Consider the following 22,916-nt stretch of genomic DNA (forward strand, 5'->3'; position numbering starts at 1 on the left):
CACTCTTTGGGGACTTTTCACTAGGTTCCACTGGTGAAGAACCCACCACTTCGCCTCCTGCTTGCCCACACATTCAGCAGTAAATCCCATAGCCTTCAATGGATTTTAAGAAGCCTAACTATAGTTGCGATTGCGGCCTTTGTTGCCAATTCAGTAAACATTGGTTGTGACTAAATTGCATTGAAACTAATGGAACAATTTAATCATGGTTCACTCAGTTCCCATTAGCCTCAGTACGACTTAAGCCATCACTAATTTCAGCTGGATTAAGACCGATTTCTGTCAAGCTGGCCATTCTTTTCATGGTAATTTTGGGGTTGATCTAAGGCTTTTCATCCCCTTCATGGATCACTGCCTTGCCGTGGCGAAGGGGCTTGAAGAACTCAGAGAAGCTATGAACTACGCCGAGCAGGGCACACAAGATGAACAGGTCATAGTGGAGAGTTTTGACCAAACGTGATCCACCTGGAGGAGGAACCGGCAAGCCACTCCAGTATCCTTGCCAAGAAAACTCCATGGACAAAGACAACAGGCATATAAAAGTTATGACGCTGGAAGATGAGCCCCTCAGGTCGGAAGGCGTCCAACATGCTACTGGGGAAGAGCGGAGGGCAAGTACAAGTAGATCCAGAGCTGATGAAGCGGCTGGGCCAAAGCCGAAAGGACGCTCAGTTGCGGATATGCCTGGAAGCGAAAGGAAAGTCCAATGCTGTAAAGAAAAATATTGCATAGGAACCTGGAATGTAAGAACCATGAACCTGGGTAAGTTGGAGGTGGTCAAAAATGAGATGGCAAGAATAAATATTGACATCCTGGGCATCAGTGAACTAAAATGGAAGGGAATGGGCGAACTCAGTTCGGATGACCATCACATCTACTACTGTGGGCAAGAAACCCGTAAAAGAAATGGAGTGGCCCTCATAGTCAACAAAAGAGTGGCGAAAGCTGTACTGGGATGCAATCTCAAAAATGATAGAATGATCTCGATACGAATCCAAGGCAGACCTTTTAACATCACAGTAATCCAAGTTTATGCACCAACCACTGGTGCTGAAGAAACTGAAATAGACCAATTCTATGAAGACTTACAAGACCTTATAGAAGTGACACCAAAGAAGGATGTTCTTCTCATTATAGGGGATTGGAATGCTAAAGTAGAGAATCAAGAGATAAAAGGAACAACTGGCAAGTTTGGCCTTGGAGATCAAAACGAAGCAGGGCAAAGGCTAATAGAGTTCTGTCAAGAGAACAAGCTGGTCATCACAAACACGCTTTTCCAACAACACAAGAGACGACTCTACACATGGACATCACCAGAGGGGCAGTATCGAAATCAGATTGATTATATTCTCTGCAGCCAAAGATGGAGAAGCTCTATACAGTCAGCAAAAACAAGACCTGGAGCTGACTGTGGCTCAGATCATCAGCTTCTTATAGCAAAATTCAAGCTTAAACTGAAGAAAGTAGGAAAAACCACTGGGCCGGTAAGATACAATCTAAGTCAAATCCCTTATGAGTACACAGTGGAAGTGACGAACAGGTTTAAGGATTTAGATTTGGTGGACAGAGTGCCTGAAGAACTATGGATGGAGGCTCGTAACATTGTACAGGAGGCAGCAACGAAAACCATCCCAAGGAAAAGGAAATGCAAGAAAGCAAAGTGGCTGTCCAACGAGGCCTTACAAATAGCGGAGGAGAGAAGGCAAGCAAAATGCGAGGGAGATAGTGAAAGATACAGGAAATTGAATGCAGATTTCCAAAGAATAGCAAGGAGAGATAAGAAGGCCTTCTTAAACGAGCAATGCAAACAAATAGAGGAAAACAACAGAATAGGAAGAACCAGAGATCTGTTCAAGAAAATTGGAGATATGAAAGGAACATTTCGTACAAAGATTACCATAATAAAGGACAAAAGTGGTAAGGACCTAACAGAAGCAGAAGACATCAAGAAGAGGTGGCAAGAATACACAGAGGAACTATACCAGAAAGATATGGATGTCTCGTACACCCCAGGTAGTGTGGTTGCTGACCTTGAGCCAGACATCCTGGAAAGTGAAGTCAAATGGGCCTTAGAAAGCACTGCAAATAACAAGGCCAGTGGAAGTGATGGTATTCCAGCTGAACTATTTAAAATTTTAAAAGATGATGCTGTTAAGGTGCTACACTCAATATGCCAGCAAATTTGGAAAACTCAGCAGTGGCCAGAAGATTGGAGAAGATCAGTCTACATCCCAATCCCAAAGAAGGGCAGTGCCAAAGAATGCTCCAACTACCGCACAATTGCACTCATTTCACACGCTAGCAAGGTTATGCTTAAAATTCTACAAGGAAGGCTCAAGCAGTATGTGGACCGAGAACTCCCAGAAGTGCAAGCTGGATTTAGAAGAGGCAGAGGAACCAGAGACCAAATTGCAAACATGCGCTGGATTATGGAGAAAGCTAGAGAGTTCCAGAAAGACATCTACTTCTGCTTCATTGACTATGCAAAAGCCTTTGACTGTGTCGACCACAGCAAACTATGGCAAGTTCTTAAAGAAATGGGAGTGCCTGATCACCTCATCTGTCTCCTGAGAAATCTCTATGTGGGACAAGAAGCTACAGTTAGAACTGGATATGGAACAACTGATTGGTTCAAAATTGGGAAAGGCGTACGACAAGGCTGTATTTTGTCTCCCTGCTTATTTAATTTATACGCAGAATACATCATGCGAAAGGCTGGGCTGGATGAATCCCAAGCTGGAATTAAGATTGCCGGAAGAAATATCAACAACCTCAGATATGCAGATGACACAACCTTGATGGCAGAAAGTGAGGAGGAATTAAAGAACCTTTTAATGAGGGTGAAAGAGGAGAGCGCAAAATATGGTCTGAGGCTCAACATCAAAAAAACGAAGATCATGGCCACTGGTCCCATCACCTCCTGGCAAATAGAAGGGGAAGAAATGGAGGCAGTGAGAGATTTTACTTTCTTGGGCTCCATGATCACTGCAGATGGTGACAGCAGCCACGAAATTAAAAGACGCCTGCTTCTTGGGAGAAGGGCAATGACAGGCCTAGACAGCATCTTGAGAAGTAGAGACATCACCTTGCCAACAAAGGTCCGTATAGTTAAAGCCATGGTTTTCCCAGTAGTGATGTATGGAAGTGAGAGCTGGACCATAAAGAAGGCTGATCGCCGAAGAATTGATGCTTTTGAATTATGGTGCTGGAGAAGACTCTTGAGAGTCCCATGGACTGCAAGAAGATCAAATGCATCCATTCTTAATGAAATCAGCCCTGAGTGCTCACTGGAAGGACAGATCGTGAAGCTGAGGCTCCAGTACTTTGGCCACCTCATGAGAAGAGAAGACTCCCTGGAGAAGACACTGATGCTGGGAAAGATGGAGGGCACAAGGAGAAGGGGGCGACAGAGGATGAGATGGTTGGATAGTGTTCTCGAAGCCACAAACATGAGTCTGACCAAACTGCGGGAGGTAGTGGAGGACAGAGGTGCCTGGCGTGCTCTGGTCCATGGGGTCACGAAGAGTCGGACACGACTAAACGACTAAACAACAACAAGGCTTTTCATATTCTCCATCTCTATTCTTAAGCATTAAAACCCTGAGTGTGTGACAACAACTGCTTAACCTGTATAATTTACAACCCATTACAAACCTTAAAAGCATATTAACCAGTTAAACTTTTTTGTGCCACAAATACGATGATTGTTTTCCATGCAAAGACCACTTGAAAGAACTCTGGCACGGGAACAAAATGCTTTAAATTAGGATAATTTCTACCAGCAGTGCCATGATTGCCAAAGAAGCAGAAATAATACTCTTGTTTCCACTGTTCTTTATGCTGTAGGTGGCCATTAACACAGTCGTTTGTTGCTTAGTTAATTTCATATGTGGCGCGTGGATTTCCACTGGAGGCTAACAGCTAAGCTCTCTCACTGAGCTACTGAACATTAGTCTGGTGTAGTTTGCTCCTGTGACTGCAGCCTACAAAGTTACCTTACATGGCTATTGTCATAGTACAGCCTCCGTACAAATTATGTAACCGTGTTCTTTGGATCTGAGGCTTCAGAAATTTATGTTTGCCCTACTATCTGGTAGCTGCAACACTCACTTTTGACTACCTGAATAGAGCAGGCTGGGACCTCCATCCTCTAACAATCTGCCATGGTGATGCAGAGAGCAAGTCATTTGAGATTCACTGCTAGAAACTCTGGTTTGAGACCTCTGCTACCTTTAAACAATGCAAGAGTCAATGTCAACTGATTAGATTCTCATACAGACCAACATGACACCCTGATGTTCAGGTCCTGGGATGAGGCTGAGTATGGGAGAGAGATGGTCTGTTCTGTCTTCCTTACAGTGCTACCTCTTCACTTTGGTTGACCATCCAGTTGTAGCCTCTCCCGGGGAGCCTTAGTCTGAGAGAGAGGAATGCTGTTGCCAATAGGGACGGAAGAAGGAAGTGATTTCTGTTCTGACTTGTCCTCATCACAATCAGCTCTGTTTTCATTCCACTGCAGTTTAGTTTCTGCCAAATACTACATTATTCATCTTGTTGTTTGCTATTTAATGTATGTTATGCAATTATCTATGTAATTTAGCTACGTTACAGATTTAGCGTAATTAATGGTATAATTAATCCGGCTGGATGGATCCCAAGATGGAATTAAGATTGCCTGAAGAAATATCAACAACCTCAGATATGCAGATGACACAACCTTGATGACAGAAAGTGAGGAGGTATTAAATAACCTTTTAATGAAGGTGAAAGAGGAAAGCGTAAAATATGGTCTGAAGCTCAACATAAAAAAAACTAAGATCATGGCCACTGGTCCCATCACCTCCTGGAAAATAGAAGGGGAAGAAATGAAGGCAGTGAGAGATTTTACTTTCTTGGGCTCCGTGATCACTGCAGATGGTGACAGCAGTCACAAAATTAAAAGATGTCTGCTTCTTGGGAGAAAAGCAATGGCAGACCTAGTCAGCATCTTAAAAAGCAGAGACATCACCTTGCCAACAAAGGTCTCTATAGTTAAAGCTATGGTTTTCCCAGTAGTGATGTATGGAAGCAAGAGCTGGACCATAAAGAAGGCTGATTGCTGAAGAATTGATGCTTTTGAATTATGGTGCTGGAGGAGACTCTTGAGAGTCCCAGAGGAGATGCTTGAGAGTCCATTCTTAAGGAAATCAGCCCTGAGTGCTCACTTGAAGGACAGATCCTGAAGCTGAGGCTCCAATACTTTGGTCACCTCATGAGAAGAGAAGACTCCCTGGAAAAGACCCTGATGTTGGGAAAGATTGAGGGCACAAGGAGAAGGGCACGACAGAGGACGAGATGGTAGGACAGTGTTCTCGAAGCTACGAACATGAGTTTAACCAAGCTGCAGGAGGCAGTGGAAGACAGGAGTGCCTGACGTGCTCTGGTCCATGGGGTCATGAAGAGTCGGACACGACTAAACAGCTAAACAACAAAAATGGCACAATTATTTCCACAGCACTCATTTCAGTGCAAAGGAAGCACAATTTAAATAGGGTGGGGGAGACCATGATCAATTATGTATCTTTGCGGACTGAAAATAACAACAACAGTGAATGCTGATTGGTGTTTGCTGTATTGATTTTCATTCCAGACCGGGGATGAGTAAGTGAACATTGGCAAATTGTGCTTGTGTTTCTGTTTTTGTCAGAATTCCCTGGCATCCCTAGTTGCCACCCAACTTCTTCCTCTCTGACTTCTCCACTGTTGCCTGTGGGAGCGAATCAATCATCCTTAAGTATCATCGTCATCATCATCTGAACATAAGAGGAGCTTGCTGGATCAGGCCAATGGCTCATCTAACCTGCCATCCTGTTCTCACAGTGGCCACCCAAATGATGATGCTCACCGATGTATCAAACCATGTCCTCCCTTCACTTTTATCTTGTCCAGCTTATCCATCAGCCTCTAATGCTGCTTCAGCAATAGTGCTGAAAAGCCAGCCAGCTCACCTAGCCAAGCTTTGGGCTTTCCTGGACTCCTGCCTGCTCAGCGTGTTTTCCCTCAGTTAATGACTCTCTCGTTCTTGGCTGTTTACGGTTTTGCAGACTGCAGCCTACAGCAGTGCATTTATTTACACCTTTCAGACGACTCATATAACAGATCTCCAATAGCTGTAGCTTTCCATTTGTCTCCTTGGATGCCATGGAAAAATGACTCTCCTGCGTCTCTCTGTGTTTATATCGTCATAAATAATGCACTGATGTGAAGTGTTTTAAGTATAGCAACACACTTAAAACGCTGTGACCATACAGCAATGTGCTACTTTAAACAAAGTTGTGAAAATAAATACCGCACCGTGTCCAGTTATTTTTTCTTATTCCAAGGGTAATATTCCCCACACACCCCGCACCAACATTTTTATTTAACTTTGTATTTCGCATAACATTTTTTTTAAAAAAAACAAAACCCTGTGCACTATACCTCAAAGTGAAATGAAGTTCAAAGTCAAATGGCGGCAGCTGTAATGAAAACAAGCATGAATCCAAACTGTGTGATATCATTTGCCTGAATGTTAAAGCTTTTTGGTTTTATGTTCGTTGCTGCAAATTCATGTTACAAAGCACGTCTTTTATAACAAATCTGAGATACCCCCCCTCCATCTAATATACTGAAAACTCTTCTTTTAGCTAGTCATGTCTAAGAAGAAGGAATAACTAGACAACTGTAGTAATACTAAATGAATTTAGGTATACATTTATGTTAGTTATAGGGTATAAAGCCAGAAGTGGGGTAATCAGTGGTCCTCCAGATGTTATTGGACTGCAGCTTCCATCAATCTCAACCAGGATGGCTAATGGTTACGGAAGTCCAACTGAACAGTCACAGCTTTATCCACCTCTGGTATAAACAGTTGCTGTACTTGTTATACCCAAAGCTAGTGAGGGTTTGGTCTAATCCTATAGGTTAGATGATACAGGGCGAGTCCTTTAAAAGAGACCCCGTGGATACAGAGTACACATGTTCCGCAGGGCCTCTTTTAAAAGACTCACCCTGTATATTGTATTGGAACACATATATCCACATAGGTTAGATGATGTATTGTTTTGGAACCTTCACAAGTGCCATACAACTAAAGGAGATCCAGTTGAGTGGTTAATAATTCAAACTCATGAGGAAGAACCAAAACTCAAGAATCCATAGATTAGAGTACTTCAGAATCAAAACATTGTTAAAGAGAGAGAGACTGGAACAAATGGTTCTTAAATGCAAATCTGAAAGCCTTCACTGAAGTGACCTTCCATAGTTCTTCAGGAAGGGAGTTCCACAAGGGTGAGCTAGGAAATGGCACTTGCTATGTGTCTGCTACATATTACAACATTTAACAGAACCCTCAGCAGTTAGATTGCTAGACAAGTGGGTTGGCTAGTAGGAGAGCAGCTATACTAGTGTAGTTTTTACGAATGAGTTTGAAGTTTCTGAATTCTTCTGCGAGAATTCATGTAATGCAATAACGGGGAGGTTCTGTTCCTGTTTTCATTCTGTACATTGGCCCGAAGGTTGCACAAGCTCTCACACAAGTGGAATAAGGTCTTTGGTTTTTGCTTTGTGTCAAGAATGTAACAGATTCTTAATTATCTTTTAACCACATCCATCAGGTGACTTCAGTTTCCCCTGCTGTGACAGAATGTTCTCTGGGAAGAATGTGTGCTAAAATGTCATCATTCTTCTTTACCTCTTGCTGAGATGAGAGGAATCTAAACCGATTCTTCCTTTCTTGGCTATCCTTGCACACATGCAAAAAAGAAAGCAAAAAAGAAAGAAAGATGCACAGTGGATGGGGGAAGCCCTCAATTCTTATACACCCCGCAGGAACAATGACATCTGCATTGCTTCCTCTTGTCAATTGCGTATTCGTTTTTTTTTTAATGTGCAGGTTTGTTAAAATGCAAACAGCTTTAGCTGGGGCAGCTGATAATTACAGGGATCACAAGAGGTATGATGGGGGTGGCGATTTAACCCTTTCCTCCCATGCTGCAGTCCTAAGGAAAATCTCTTCTCTAAAGTTGGTATTTGCATTGGCTCCAGTGCATTTAAGTAAGCATGCATGTTAAAATGCAAGCACATTTATGGTCATGTGCAGCTTGGCCCCATATGAAGTGACAGATCTCTTGTATGGGTTACCGAAATCCCAACATCCCCACCAGAGGAGGCGGCATGTATATGTAGTTATATACATTCAGAGGCAGCTTTCTATTATTTTCATCTCAAGTGATTAAAAAACAAAAACGTTAGAGGAATTCTGCATATAGAGGAATACTTATTTGAAACTCCACATCAAGGTCTCCCTGCACGATGAGTGCTAGCAGATCAGGAAGATGGCCAAACCAGTGTTCAAGTAAGCAGTTTTTGATATGAAGTCTGAAGTAGTATGATCTCATATTGGACTGAGCATTTGTATCTGTTCCAGTTGGTTGAAACTGGGGGGAAAGGGAAGCAAGCAGTAACAATAGAATAGCTAAAAGGATTGAGTGCTTGGGTGGATTTTATTTTGAATATATGTGTGTGTGTGTGTGTGTGTGTGTGTGTGTATGGGGGAGAGAGCAAGAGCGGGTGGTTGGGTGGATAGATGGATAGATGGATAGATCACTGTGGTTTCTTTGCATGTGTCATGTGCTGTAGGTGAGTTAAAGAGGCAAAATCCCTAATTGCCCTCTTGGGATTATTAGTTGATGATAATAACTAAAGACTTACTGTAGGTTTGCAGCAACCTCATCTGTATAAACATGAGACCAGTTTGCTTTATATACAAAGAGCTCCCTCACTGAATTGGGCTCTTCATGTGGCACACAATAAATAAATGTTTCCTTCATGTGGATTTTTGTCTCTTTTTTCTGATTAAGCAAATAAAAAGTTGCAATTGGGGAGGATAATTAAAGGATAGATTCGTTTTCTGTAAAGATTTTTTTAAAGTGTGTGTGTGTGTGTGTGTGTGTGTGTGTGTGTGTAACACATACACAAACACACACTTTGAAGGCTTCTTATCATTCACAGGTTCTTCATACAGGAGACCCAGAGCATTCCCCCTTCCCAGATCCCCCAGATATGAAAAGGTGTTTGGTCTCTCATTCAAATGTCCTCCTGAATGTTCTGTTCCACCGATGCCTTCACATGCCTCACGTGGAATGAGTAGAAGAGAGATGTTTCTTTATTGAAATATGCCATGCCGACTCCTTTGAAACATGGCTGGGTGTTATGTGGTTCTGTCACAACAACATTACTCAGAATTCAAACACACCAGGTATCAGCCAAAGAGCTTTTGAGTATCAAGAGAGGCTGATAAATCATACTTTCACGAAACACAAACACCTATCTCTTTCAAAAGAAAGAGAGGGAGAGGTGCCTTTCAGGTACTTAGCGCTTGAAGGAACTGCCCTGAGCTATTCAGTGTCCTTAATTTGAGGTGCCCAAAGACTTACAGTAACAGCCAAAATCAGAGTTACCAAGAGGGAACCTTTGTCTTCCTAACAGGGCTTTAACAGTCTCTGAGGCTTTGGTGACCTCTAGTGTTGAACGGAAAGTATTTTCCTTGAAGGCCTCCATAAATGAGATCAGCTGTGCTTTGAGCCTGCAGATCAGTGTGGTTCTTTCAGAGGCTAGTGGACCAGGCTGTGGTGTTAAGAGATATGGGGTTGGGGCCTGGGCATGCCAGGTGGCCCATGGCAAATCACTGGTGTGGTTGCTGAGGTGATGGTCAAATAAAGGCCTGTTCAACCATAATTCCTACATGTACAGAATGAATGCCAGATAGTCAGCTTCGAGTCTGAGGTATACCCAGTCTATCCACTGGGATAACTAGTCTTTAGCCCAGAATGTACTTGTGTCATTCAGATACATTCAAGAAAATGTTTGTGGGTTGGTTGAGTTGTAGTGCTCTGTGACACAGCAAAGTGTGTACATGTGTATGAGTATGTGCATATATGTACATAAGGGGATCCAGAATAAGTATAGGTCTAGAAGAAAGTGGACTATTGGGAGTGCAAATTCAGATTATCCAAGTGGAGGAACATATTCAAGGTTCTTAGGGACTTTATAACTTACCTAGCACATGGGCCCATTTAACCTCTGGTGTCAGCAGTCTCTCAAGGTGTAGACCTAGTGAGCTGGCCAAAGATAGAATTCACCCCACAGAATATTACTTGCATGTGCAGTAAACCTGCAACTTACGCAGCGGTTACATTCCTGGGATTACACCTAAAGTCAAAACACAATGGGGGTGATGGTGGGTGGAATTGCCAAAGTCATACTTCCTGGATGCCTGCCCCCTTTCCACCCCCCTTTTAATTTTTTTTTGGGGGGAGGGGAGATTGCCAAGTGCATAAAGCTGAATGCACACACGTTAAATATGTGTAAGTTGTGGGCTTACTGTAGTCTAAAGCACAGTTGTGGGGGGAACTAATCTTTGTCCTCCCTTAATGGTGCTCTTGGCTTCTAAATGTCCTAAAAGAACATGCTCAGAGCCCACTGCATGAGACCAATGGCCCATCTAGTCCAGCATCCCTTTTGCATAGTGGGGAACCTGAAGGCAGGCTATGAGCACAACAGCACTCAAGCTATTAAACCTGTGAAGTTTTAAATTAAGGAGGTGGAACTGCAGAGAGGAGGTGAGGCAGGCCAAAGCTCAGAATGAGCTCAAGCTGGCAAGAGACATTAAAAATTAATAAAAGGTTTCTTCGGCTATATTTGAAGCAAGAGGAAGAACAAGCAAGTAGTAGGTCCTTTGCATGGAGAAGATGGCGAAATGCTGTTGAGTGGCAGAGAATGCAGAACTGCTCAACACCTTCAAGAGGCTGTGGGCTCAGCCTTCACAGGGGAGAAGGCACCTGGTACTGATGAGAACCAGCTGTCTCTGGCCACCTTAAACAGAGGTCTAAGCAGCAGTCAGATGCTGGAAACAATGCCTGTAGTTCCTAGCCCTACCTTGCTGCTTCCTGCTGGACCCTAGACTCTCTGATTATCTGAACTAGCTGATCTCTGGACTGGACCCTGGGCTCTGCGATCATCTGAATTCCCTGACCTCTGGACTGTTGGGCTTTGTATGTGGATTCTGCTCTCAGGCAAAAGTTCTTCAGAGACTCCTTGCCCCTGCTTGCTTGGCAACGGAACTCAGACGGGGCTACAACAACAGGGGGGTTGAAGCTGTCCATCAAAAGATAGCACCTGTACATGCCAGCCACTATGGTGAGATGTGTTGTATTTCTATTTAAATTATAGCAATTATTTCTAAATTTTGCATTTATACACATAAATTAGCATATGCTATTTTTATGCTGATCTGTGCCTTGTTTCCTGATGAAACATTTCGCATTCGATGATACGTATATGAGCAACCAGTCTAGGAAAGAATCACCCTCCCACTAATTCTGAGGCATGCAGATGGGGAACAAGTTTTGTCAGGCTGTTGTATATGGAAAAATAAACCCAAGTTAATATAATTTTCAAAAGACTTGGTGGAGTCTAGTAGTAGACCAGGCATATAGTTTTCCATGTCCTCTTTATTATAGTTCTTTCTATGGCATTTTTTTTTACTACCTACTGACAAGTCACTTCATTCAAGAAACAATATAATTTATGGTCTTATTTTCGTCAGGCACAACACAAGACTTTTCTAATTCTTTTGTTTTTTCTTTTTATTGGAAATAAGTACAAGTGTCTGTTCAGATCTTGCAGCAACTATTCTTTGGATAAAATGGTGACAACCACCCGATTTTTGTCTCAAGAGTGTGAATTAACCACATGCCCTCACCCCTTCTAGATTTTTTTTTTTTGGTAAAGTTAATTTCCTCATAACATTCATTAGAGCTTAACTCTCTGTACACCAAACCAGATTGTTTGTCTTTTACATTTGGCAACGGCACATACATATGATGTGGTAAGTGTTAAATATACCGCTTCCTTTCACACATGCCTAATACAAACAATCACTAATTCTATAGTACCTTTCATTTTACTGCCCTCTTCTAGGAACCTCTAAAGAGGGTATAGAAAAACATAAATAATGGTTATGTGGCAAAAATCACTTGCCCACATCTTTAAAAAGCAGTAATAACTCCAGCTTTACAGTAAATTTGATAGGTATCACCTTGGCCATATTTCATTTTGTTAAACAAACCATTTCATTTGATTGCTTTTTTAAAAATGCAAACTTTAACATGGCTCCTGGCAGCAAATAAGGAAAGAGACTGAAGAGGAAGCCAGCATCTAAAGGCATGATCTGCAAGTTAAACACTTTCCAGACTTCTTTAATTTCAATACAAAAACATAGAAAGTTGCCTTACACAGAGCCAGTCACTTCAGTCAGCTGAATTGTCATGAAAGCAACTTGTTAGTTATGTATTTGGGGAGTTGTGGCGAGGTGGAGAGAGATTTTATGCTGTTTTGCCTTAAGTAACAAAGCATTTTAGACTAAATATAGGCACTTTAGTAATGGATAATGTTAGATTTAAACATTGTCTCCAGTGGTATGTACTCTGCTAACAGAGATTCAGCAGGCATCTTCCATTTCAACTGTTGAACAGTTGTTAAAAACTTTTGTGTTCCTCCAGGCTTAGTCAGGCAATTGAGAATATGTGCCTTCATCAGGGACGTCTTTACCATTGGGCGTAGTGGTGTGGCGAGCCAGGGCGCCAAGCAGTGGAAGGCACCAGGCGGAGAGTTCAGGGAGGGGAGAGTGTGGAGGTAAGTGAGGTGGAGCGGGGGCTGGGTGCCTGCATGCCTCCAGCGCCCGTCAGAGGCGGGAAGGCTCTGGATGCTTGCCCACAGTCCAGAGCATCTCCGCTGGCTCCACGCCACACCACCTCCTCGGCTGCGTGGTGTGTGCTTACACCCCAAGCTCTGCACATAATAAACGTGACTCTACCACTGCTCCCTCCATCCACTCTACCTCGAAAGTTCCCCGCGCTCAAGGCTACAACTGCTGCCCCCAGCGCCCCTCCCTCCTTCCCCTGCTTCTCCACTGCCTTGCACGGAGCCTGCCTCCTCCCACCACCCCCACCAACTCTGCACTCCTTCACACGAACCACATTTCCTTCCCCTGCCCAATCCGCTCCCAGTCACACACTCTCCTTCCCCCCTTCCTCCCCAAGCAAGGACGGCGAGACTGCACCTGAGTGAGTGCGCTTATCTGCTGCAGCAACATGGACAGCCCAGCCCACTTCGCCTGTCCCTGCCTGGACAAGACCCCCATCGTGCCTGGCTGCCCAGCCCCACACCATGATCCCGCCGGGGCAGCAGCGTGAGGGTGGGAACAGCCTTTCCTAAAAAAGGTCAACAACTTTGGAGTCCCCCACCTTTAAAAAGGTCAACAACTCTGGGAAACGGGGAAGAGGGGCCGGGGGGGTCTTTGCACCATGGCGCTGGATATGCTTAAGATGGCCCTGGCTTTCATAATAGTAGATGGTATCTGATTTTAAATATCTTAAGTGGTTTTTATTAGAGAGATTATTGTAAAGCACTTTGTTTTTAATGATACAGTGGCATATAAATGTTAATAAATAAATAGATAGATAGATAGATAGATAGATAGATAGATGATAGATAGATAGATGATAGATAGATGATAGATAGATAGATAGATAGATGATAGATAGATAGATAGATGATAGATAGATATAGATAGATAGATAGATGATAGATAGATGATAGATAGATGATAGATGATAGATGATAGATAGATGATAGATAGATAGATAGATAGATAGATAGATAGATAGATGGGTTGGAGGCGACATCCCACCCTTTTGTTCTTGTAGTTACTTTAATTTTCCTATGCAGTTGTGCAGCCTCTTGTTCTGGGCCTGCAAAGTGAGTAATCCTGCTTTATATTCAAGGACTTATCGGTACATCTTGCCCAGTTGTCTTTTACTCTGACTGTCCATGGCTTTCCAGGATTTTGGAAACTTAAGAGGGTCTCACAGTCTCTGGTCCCCTGCTACTTACTGCCCAATGCTTTTAACTGGAGATGTCAGGGATTAAACCTAACACCGTCCACCTGCAGAAATGTTCATGCAGTTATGGTGCCTCCAAATGAATGGTGAAAACAGTTTCATTTCCTTCATTGAAACCAATAGAACCAAAGTACAACTAAACAAAGCAGTTAAATTTGACTGGATCCTGACTAGTGTAACAAATAAGCAACTTGGCTTTAATTACAATTTTCACACATATTTTAAACCAGCTGTTTATAATTTAAGATGTAAGGCTACATTGCTCAGAATGCTCATTCCCACTAATAATGCATATTTTAGCCTTTATTGATAACCAGGCTAATCAGATGTCCACATAGATAATGCAAGAGAAGCTCAAAAGGTGAAAATGCTGTTACAACTTGCACTTTCAAGTTGTTGTTGTTTAGTCGTTTAGTCGTGTCCGACTCTTTGTGACCCCCTGGACCAGAGCACGCCAGGCCCTCCTGTCTTCCACTGCCTCCCGCAGTTTGGTCAAACTCATGCTGGTAGCTTCGAGAACACTGTCCTACCATCTTGTCCTCTGTCGTGCCCTTCTCCTTGTGCCCTCAATCTTTCCCAACATCAGGGTCTTTTCCAGGGAGTCTTCTCTTCTCATGAGGTGGCCAAAGTATTGGAGCCTCAGCTTCACGATCTGTCCTTCCAGTGAGCACTCAGGGCTGATTTCCTTAAGAATGGATAGGTTTGATCTTCTTGCAGTCCATGGGACTCTCAAGAGTCTCCTCCAGCACCATAATTCAAAAGCATCAATTCTTCGGTGATCAGCCTTCTTTATGGTCCAGCTCTCACTTCCATACATCACTACTGAGAAAACCATAGCTTTTACTATACGGACCTTTGTTGGCAAGGTGATGTCTCTACTTTTTAAGATGCTGTCTAGGTTTGTCACTTTCAAGTTACTGATAATTATTCACAGTGGTCAGAAAGAAACAGTAAAAAGGGAAGGGAATTAGAAAATAGAAGCTTGAGAATCCTGGACTTTACCAACAGGATTTAGAACTGTGAGATTATAGAGCTGGAAGGAGCATTGGTGGTTTTCCAGGATGAAGCCATAGTCAGTGCAGGATCTGCTTCACTGACTGTACAGCCCTAGCATCCTTGAAAAATGGCTGCATGTCCTCTGCTAAAATTTTAAGAAGGCTATGAAACATTTTAAAACAAAGGAGAATGAGTTGTCTTGTCAATATCCCATTTTTACCTGGTTATTACAGTGGTACCTTAGGTTACATACGCTTCAGGTTACAGACTCCGCTAACCCAGAAATAGTGCTTCAGGTTAAGAACTTTGCTTCAGGATGAGAACAGAAATCGTGCTCCGGCGGCGCAGCAGCAGCAGGAGGCCCCATTAGCTAAAGTGGTGCTTCAGGTTAAGAACAGTTTCAGGTTAAGAACGGACCTCCGGAACGAATTAAGTATTTAACCCGAGGTACCTTTTTTAAAAAATATATATGAAGGCTATTTTAACTTTGTAATTCTTTGACTATTGCATATATTTGTGTGTGTTAGTAACAAATACATACATATGCTTACATACAACCCATGTGCGTGTGTGAGAGAGATTCTGGTTTGTTACTAGCTGTTTATGGAGATTTGAAAATGTAAGGTATAAATGGGTAAGAAATGGGTTTTGAGGAAAGATCTGAAAGGAAAGAGAGAAAGAATGGGGTTGTTTGTTGCTAGCAAAGAACCAGTGAGAAATTATTTCATAGCTCTTGACGTACCGTGTTGTGTTAATCTTTTCTATCATACTCAAGTGCATCAGGTCATCTTTCAAGGCCTTCACTATAAAGAGTAGCTGATTACATGTAGAGATATTGTCTCTCATTAGCAGCTTTAAACTCATGGTTGGAGATCAAAGAGAACCAAGTGGCTGTGCCTAGTATGGATGAAAGGACACACAAGAAAGCCTAATGCAGAATGACAGCGACTGCAGGCCATCCATTGATAAGTAGTCAATGAAATATCAAGATGAGAGGCCACATGAAAGATGGGAAATTTGATTACTGTGTGACCAAAAAACCCAAAACAACAACAACACCCCAAACCCTTGGCCTTTCATTATTTAAAATGGACATGATTCATCCTTCTCTGGGTGCTGTGCCCCCATGCAAGGGGGGGTCTCCATAGTATTCAGTAGAACCCTCTTTCTTCCTTCCCCCTCTGCTTCAATGAATGTGAAAGGGTTGTGAAAGTGACTTAAAGGGCTGTGCACACCTCTTAGTCCCACCTTTCAGGCATAGGCCTCTATAAGGTATCCTGGAGGCTCAAGGCCCTTTTCTTCCTCCACACTGTCATTGTCTCTTTGCTTTTTTCCTCTAAGCAAGTAGAGTTACAAGATTGGGGTGGTGAACTAGGATCCTCCACTTCAGGATATATAGATTATGTCCACATGGGAACTGAGAAAGCTTAGCAAGCTATTCTTGTATTTAAGATAATGGTTTAGCTATTAACAGTGCTAAATCCAAATGAGTGGTCATTAGTAAGAGAAAGTGCTGCACGAATGATACAATGGCTCTACAGGAAAACAGCAAGTGTAAAACTCATTGCTACATTGCTGTAATTCTTCTGATTCAGGGCTCTTCAAATGAATGAAAAAGGTTGCTTATATAGAAACCTTAAATAGGTTTTGAAATCATTCTATGCAATTTTAAACATTTTTTGAGCAAATACTAATAATGTTAATTTTCAGTACAGAAATATGGAGCTTTTCAAATATTATTGCAACTGAAAAATTCAAATCCATTTTCTATGTATTATTTCAGGGGTATTCAAATCGACCCCTAAGTGTTGAGGCAATTGGATCCCTGAACTAATATATGTTGGGATGTTTAGCTATTGGCGCAAAGTATTTCAAAAGTCTGAAGATGGGCTCTCTAAGGCCTGACCTGAGGAACAGATGCTGCTAGCTCTGCATCTTTAATAGTTTCAAGATGTTTCAGATTTATTACTGCATTATGGACACTGAGTCCATTTAGAAATGTAACAAGGAACATTTTAAATAAAAAGGGCTAAGTGTAGGAGGTGGGGCAAAGATGGACTTAAGTGATCTTTCCTCTTCATGTACTGTGCATTGGTTAGGAGGTGCAAAACATCAGCATCAATATGAAAAAGTCTGCCATTTCCCTTGAAAATGGAAATCTACTACAGAGCTTTTAGCTGTCTCTGCTTTGAACAAACAGAATCAATAGTTCAGCTTGGGAGATTTTGGAGTAAACTAGTCCAAAACAGATTACCGTATTTTTTGCTCTATAAGACTCACTTTTTCCCTCCTAAAAAGTAAGGGGAAATGTGTGTACGTCCTATGGAGCGAATGCAGGCTGCGCAGCTATCCCAGAAGCCAGAACAGCAAGAGGGATTGCTGCTTTCACTGCGCAGTGACCCCTCTTGCTGTTCTGGCTTCTGAGATTCAGAATATTTTTTTTCTTGTTTTCCTCCTCCAAAAACTAGGTGTGTCTTGTGGTCTGGTGCGTCTTATAGAGCAAAAAATACGGTACATATCTGTAGGGTTCATTAAAATGTACCTCCAGGATAGCGTTTGGATGCTATTTTATTTTATTTTATTTTAAGCAGTTAAGAGGAGGTATTGCCCCCTAACTGGAAAAATAAGATATCAACGAGATCACAAGCTCATTGAGGACTGGGGAAAATTTTCAGAGTATTTGAAGAGTGTATGTGATGAGCAAACAACGCTAGTGGGTTTTAAAGAAGCTTTGTGAAAAAATAACGAATATTGCAAGAATGCAAATATGTTTGTAAAGGTATCTTAAAAGGCGATACTAATTTTGGGGAATGCGTAGATAATAAATTTAAATACGGATGATTGTCAGAGAAGCTGAGGGAAGTCCAAAAGATGAAAATATGTTAATTGGGAAATTGTTTAATTGGAGATATTTGTGTAAAACTTAATAAAAATTTATTTAAAAAAGAAAAAGAAAAGAGGAGGTATTGCCCCATTCTCCACTCAGGGAGGCGGCCCACTGAAGGCGTTGTGTTGTGTTGTTTGGAATTGTAGTTGCCTTTATAACAGAATGCTCTAGGTTGTGTACAATAGTTTTGGTAAAAGCAAAACATTTATCCTTGAGATTTGTCCAAACCCAAGACTGAGCATTTCCCATAAGTGATTGTTTGGACAGGGTGAGAGGCACTAGCATGTATTATGTGACCAGTACCATGCCAGAAAGGTATGGGATCATTTTTATATCCTTTTAGAATTTTGAAATTTTAAAAAATGATTAATGCTTGTACAGTGTTTTCAAGGGCTTCACATGCATTGTGTAATCCTTACACCAACCCCTCAAGGTAGATTTCTGTACGATTTCTTATTTTGTCATCTGTTTGTAATTGGCAGGCAAGTGGGCAAAGCATCAGTCACTCACTGCATATTCATCACCCAATGTTAATTATATTAGTTTAGAAAATCTGGTGTTGATAGTGAAAGGGTGCAGTACAATTACCCATCCAGCGGAGCCTATTACTGCAACTGCAACAGCTTCAGTATCAAGGTAGTTATCTTCCAGGATGTTGGCAAGGTCTGGGTTTGTAAATAGAGACATTGTTAAATGTCCATCAGCCTTGTCATACAAAGTGAGCCTTTTCTGTCCCCTTTTACAAACTGCCCATTGTAACCCAGAAGTACATTCTTTTGGAGATGTATAATCTTGAAGTGAAGCTAAAATCTCTAAAGATGGGATTATTGCAGGGATGATTACTGGAGATATTCACTAGTCCTGATCCTTCCTTGATTAGGAGAAGAACTCACAGTCTTTGTGTTTTATGATTCACAGCATGTCAGTATGGGCTAAGTAGCAGGACTGGCTTACCTGGTTGACTCTTGATTTTCACCAGGCTCATAATATACCTTGGTGATGGAAAAATGAGCTGTGAGCATAATGAAGGCAGGCAGTGAAGATTGCAACATGATTTGAAGCTGGACAGGAAAGCCCTAAGTATGCTTCCAACAGATTAGTTTCATTCCAAAAATAGTGGTTCTGAGAGCTGTAGTGTTTAATACATTAGATTAAGCAATTAAATATATATTTAATCGACTAAAAATGTGTCCCTGATTAGTTAGTATTTATAGCAAATACTTGCACAAACTGAAAGGGACAAGTACTGTTTTAAGGCACTTTTGCACATGTAGAGGGAATGTCTCTAAGAACATTCTTCTAAACTAAGATGATGCTTGCTATGACACATATTGTCTAGAAACATTGACAGTTCACTCCTTGCTTCAGAACTATTGTTAATCAATCAATTAATTGACAAGTAGTGAAATCCTGTGAGCATAGGGGAGTCGTCATAAACTGAAGTCACTGTAGGTTCTACTGGAGGTATGGTGAATCTTTGCGTCTCCAGATGCTGCTGAACTAAAAGTCCCACCAGTCCCAGCAAGTATGGGCAATAACTAAAGGTGATGGGGGCAACAAAGGTTCCTCACAAGGGTGAAGAAATGGGCAGATTCATAGTGTGCATATGTATGGATCAGAGGAGAAGACAGCTTGCTCCAGATCCAACCTTCCCCCAGCAGAATAAAATTAAGGCACCAAAATAGCTGTCATAATGAAATACACAACTATTGAAGCCAATGCAGCATTCAAGATTAATGCCTCGCATCTCCTCTCTCTCTCTCCTTGTCCCTCCCTCCAACACAGTGGAGAATATCGCTATTCCAAAATTTCATCCTGTTCCCCCACCCCCACTCCCATTCTCCATCAATTAAAAAGAAAAGAAATTACATTTGTTTTCTCTGCTCACTGCCAGATAATCCCCAAGAGGATGGGTTGGTCGAAGGGAGCCACAGTGATGGAATATATATGGTTTTAGAAACTTTTGGAATATTGGTTTTTCAAAAGTAGAGGCATTGGACAAAGGTGAGAGTTGGGAGGGAAATTCTGAACAGTGTCATGAGGAAGCAAGCAACATGACCAGCCAGGCAGGCTGCTCGCCATGTTGTCCTGGAGCAGAGTGAATTGAATTACCCTCCTACCTCTTACACATGCATCTGCTCCAGCTTAGTCACGGGGTCAAAGAACAGTGGCTTTCCCCACATGGTGGGTGAAGTCTGTGTTCCAAAGAGGCTAATTGATGTCAGGCACTTTCACTCTGATCGGTAGACCATGGCAAACAGGAGTGCCCAGATGAGTGACTGTGGCTGGAGACCAGCAGAACAATTGGAGAAGAGTGCCCTGACTTTATCATGCTGTTACTTCATTTGTCTTTCCTCTGGTTCAGCTCCTTTATTAATGACCAATCCAGTGTGCAAATAAAGCTACAACTTGCCATGCTGGCTGAATATGCCACTCAAATATACTAGCATTCACATACTCAAACCAACCTTAATCTAGCTTTCCTTCCACGTTGTTTCCAATCTTCTTGTTGTTGCGTGCTTTTTTTGAAGTCTTCATACCAAGACAAGAGGCTGTCATTGCATTACTATGCAAATCTGTTTTAAAATACATAGTAATCTGAGCCATGTCCTCATACATATTTGAAAGAGTTCTCAACCCCCAAGTTTTACATATAGTGGTTAGGGGAAACAATAGGCTAAAAGCACTTAAAGTGGTATTTGGGAACTGTTTGCTTAGGAGAATAAAACAACGTCTAGGATAAAAAGATAACGTTGTTGTGATTGCTGCCTCTGTAGCCCTCCCGCTCCCAGAAGGGAGTATTTCGGTTAAGAGAAATGATACAGAGCAGTGATCTCCAAAATGTTTTCCCACAAACCACTTGAAAATTGCTGAGGGTCTTGGTGGACCGCCTAATGATTTTTCTTCCCTCTTGTTTTGTAATTGTAATGTGCTGTGCTAGATGCTAAACTACTTTTAAAAAAAGTTTATACCCCCATCTTGACGCCAGCTATGACTTTAATCCTCTGAGGAAGGCAGAGCCACCTCCTCTGTCACTCCTGGTCTGTCCCACTCACCTTTGGGAGGACCACCAAGTTATAAGAACAATGGAGCAGCCATTGTGCCTACCATTCTTTATATGTAAGTGGCAGTGCATCTCTGCAGTTGCCACCGTGGACCACCTAAATGAAGCTCATGGGCCACAGGGGGTCTGTGGACCACACTATGGGAACCACCGATACAGGGGGTTTGGCATCACAGCTCTAATTAAATTTAGCACTTTCTGCAGTTGCTCTAATGTAAAAATAACAATGTCAGAAGATCCAGTTGCAGATCTTCCAGGTAATACTTTGGCCCCAGAGTAGCTGAACTATGGTCCTCCAGATGTTGGAGTACAATTCCCATCAACCCCAGCCAGCATGGCCGTTGGTCAGGGATGATGAATGATAATGGTAATCCAGCAACATCTGGAGGGCCACAGTTTAGCCTAAAGGGTTATATACTTAACAGGATAGGTAACTTATCAGGCACATTATCTGTGACAATGACCATTGGTGCTCTTGGGTAATTTTAGACTCTGGTCTTACCAAGTCCGCACATTTAAGAGGGTAATATATATCACTTCGCTTTCGCTGCTTTCACCATTCACCCACTTACGGACCTGATGACAGTGGCTTCTTGCTTTTATAGTAATAGTTTTGTAGTCACTTTAGCTAGGGGACAGTACGATATTAAAAGAGTATATAATCTGATAATGTAACTCTGTCATTGTTACCAACTTTTTAGAAAGTCCTTTGCTATTTGGATTCATTTTTTCCTAAAATGTCTGCTCCCGGTTGGGGGGCTGTATTAATTTTGCTGTTTTCTCAATACTTTCACCCCTCTGTTATTTGTAGTTGTATTGAACAAAAAATATGTAAAAATGTAGTACAGTGGTACCTTGGGATGTGAACGGCATCCATTCCGGAGCCCTGTTCGCATCCTGAACAAAACGTAAGATGTGACTACACATCTGCGCATGCGCAGGTTGTATTTTGCCGCTTCCAAGCATGCGGGTGACGTCATTTTGACCATCTGCGCATGCGTGAGCGGCGAAACCCGGAAGTAACACGCTCTGTTACTTCTGGGTCGCTACGGAGCGCAACCCAAAAATACTTATCCTGAAGCATATTTATCCCGAGGTATGACTGTAAACTTGTCCTGATGCATTGCAGGACCCTCTGCTGAGTGATCTACTAGGCAAGTAGAGGAGACCCCTTCTTCAGACTTTCTCCTTGAACTCATGCAAGGCTGTGGTGGGAGGAGTGGGACTTGACAATGGAGTCCTCCTACCTACCACATGATTATTCACATGTGAATAATCTGGACGTCCAAATAGAGCTTCTGTGGTTGCCAGAACAGGGCCAAGCAAACAGTTATCCTATAGCAGGGTAAACAAGATGGCAGAAGGAAAGACAACTGACTGTTTTCAACTGGTTAATGTCTTTCCCCTCTAATCAGCAGTTTGGCCAAGCCATTCTCCTCAGTCTTTGGCCAAAGAGTCTTATCACTTCACAATTTACTTCAAGTCTGCCTTTCAGTTAGGTAATTATTATTTATGCTGTTTTCCTCTATTTTGAACACAGTTGGCTGAAAAAGGGACCATGTTTATTATTAGCAAGTGAAGGAATCATAAAGGAAAAATGAAGAGAGGTCGTTTTGTTTCCATGGTGTTCCATCGGATCATTCCTGAATGACATTTTACCATGTAACAAAGAACAGTCATGTTGTTGTGCAACCCTCATGAAAACCAAGCTAGGATACGCTGGCATTGGTTTAGATTTTTCCTTGGTCATTCCCTAAAATATCAGGACTCTGACATATCCAAATGTTTTTAATATCTTGGAGGAACAAGGTTGTATTCCTTGACAACATGAATGCTTCCCATATGTGTCCTTTTGTTAAAACCACTTTTAAAATGCCCCCTTAGATTTTTTTTAGATGTTAAATAGTTGAGCATTTCTTTCAGCTTTTTGTGTAATAGAACACAGAATGTGGTGTAGAGAAGCTGCCACATCTGACCACATCTAATA

This window comes from Podarcis raffonei, chromosome 9, assembly GCF_027172205.1.
Source record: "Podarcis raffonei isolate rPodRaf1 chromosome 9, rPodRaf1.pri, whole genome shotgun sequence".
NCBI lineage: Eukaryota > Metazoa > Chordata > Lepidosauria > Squamata > Lacertidae > Podarcis > Podarcis raffonei.